This window comes from Condylura cristata, unplaced genomic scaffold, assembly GCF_000260355.1.
Source record: "Condylura cristata isolate star-nosed mole 26May11 unplaced genomic scaffold, ConCri1.0 scaffold00332, whole genome shotgun sequence".
Classification (NCBI taxonomy): domain Eukaryota; kingdom Metazoa; phylum Chordata; class Mammalia; order Eulipotyphla; family Talpidae; genus Condylura; species Condylura cristata.
Window position 1 is genome coordinate 2,123 of NW_004567433.1, and position 1,900 is coordinate 4,022.

Consider the following 1,900-nt stretch of genomic DNA (forward strand, 5'->3'; position numbering starts at 1 on the left):
AGATACATCAAAAAGAAACCCTCTATAAAGTGAGGAAATGACCAGTAAAAAAAGGCCCCTAAATGGGGAAAATAAGTACAAATGTCACATGTGAGAAAGGACTGAATTGAAGAATACAGAGAGTTCAGCAGTAAGACCCCACAGTGCATTCGTGAGCACCTGGCCTGGGGCCCGTCACAACAGGTAACAGTTGCTCAGTGATCTCCACTCTGTCACTAATTTGTGAGATGATTTAATGTTATGTCTGCAATCTTCCAGGTGAACACCTGTCACCTCTGTCCCTGCCCCCAGTCAGAGCCCGCTATATGGAAGGACACATGCAAATAGGACCGTCCCCTGCTACTGAAAACAGCCCAGCCGGCCCTGCGGCTCTGCACAGGAGCCCAGCTGAGATCCAGGGGCCACTCGGGTCAGGATAGATGCAGACACTCGCCATGGAGTGTGGGATGAGCTGGCTGCTCCTCCTGGCTCTTCTAGGGGGTCAGTGCTGGGAGTTGGAGACCATGAGGAGGGGAGGGGACAGGAGAGTTACCAGCGTGGCTGAGAGCCAGTGTCCTGACTGCTGTGTCTGTGTTTGCAGGTGTCCAGTGTGAGGAGAAGCTGGTGGAGTCTGGGGGAGAATTGGTGCAGCATTGGGGGTCTCTGAGACTTTCCTGCACAGCCTCAGGATTCACCTACAGTAGTTACGATATGAGCTGGGTCCGCCAGGCCACAGGAAAGGGGCTACAGTGAGTTGCAGGCATCAGTAGCAATGGTGGTGATACATACTACGCGGACTCTGTGAAGGGCCGATTCACCATCTCCAGAGACAACGGCAAGAACTCGCTGTATCTGCAGATGAACAGCCTGAAGCCCGAGGATACGGCCGTGTATTACTGTGTGACAGGCACATTGATGGGAGCCGGTGTGAGCCCAGACACAAAACCTGCAGGACAGGAGGGGTTTGGGCAGGTCCATTGGGGTGTGGTCAGGACCCAGGGGCCCAAGACAGCAGAGCACAGGAGGCTCAGAGCACAGACCACAGCCAGGAGCAGGTACAGGGTGGGCAGGGGCCTCCTGCCTGGGGCTCCCACTGCAAGGCCTCAGCTCCCCAGGGGCCACTGCTCCGCCCTGAGAGTATCCCACCCCCACTTTTATGGGAGTCCCAAGGTCCCAGGTGTGACCTCTGCAGGGCCTGGACCCTTCCACTGTCCCAGGGCTTATGCAGATTCTTCACAACAAATCTCCCTGTGCTGTGAGTGTGAGTGTCCACTCAGAGAGCTCCTGCTCCTCACCTCCTAGACCCCGAATGTTGTCTCTATGGTGGGAGCCTGTGCTGAATGTTGTCACTGAAATGTTCTCTTGCCCTTTCTGTCTCTCCACTGAGCTTACACTCACTCCCATTTCCCACAGTTCACTGACACAGGTTCAATTTTTATTCCTTATATGCCAATCACACTGATTGAAAGTCACATGTATGCCATGATTTGGGGGAAGCAGTTCACACCCCCTGTTACAGCCCAGGGCCACTGGCTGGATCCGGGATCCCCGAGTGTGTCTGGTCTGTGCCCCAGGTCACTCCTGCGGGGCGTCCGTGAGGGTCCCTGGGCGGCAGGAGCCTGGTCACATCTGTCATTGAGCCGACACTTTCACTGGTCACTTTCTCTCAGGCCACAGACTCCCAGTGTCCATCAGGTAGTTGATTCCCCCTGTTGCCGTCCACCTCCTGGTCAGGTGCAGTCCCCCAGGACAGCAAACCCGCTCCCCTTCCCACCATCCCTGGCTGCTCCTGTCACTGGCACCCACCTCTCCTGCTCCCCTCCCCTGCCTGCACCTCACGTCCTCAGAATCTGGTCAGGGTGTTTCCTGGGACATCTCATCCCACCGTTGAGTGGATCCATCGGCAAATGCCCGTCACGTG

General features: G+C 56.1%; 1 pseudogene; it reads left to right on the forward strand.

The window, feature by feature from the left end:
* The first annotated feature begins 434 nt into the window (after window positions 1–434).
* The window catches only part of LOC101633908, a 3,265-nt pseudogene continuing 1,799 nt past the window's right edge, over window positions 435–1,900 (forward strand).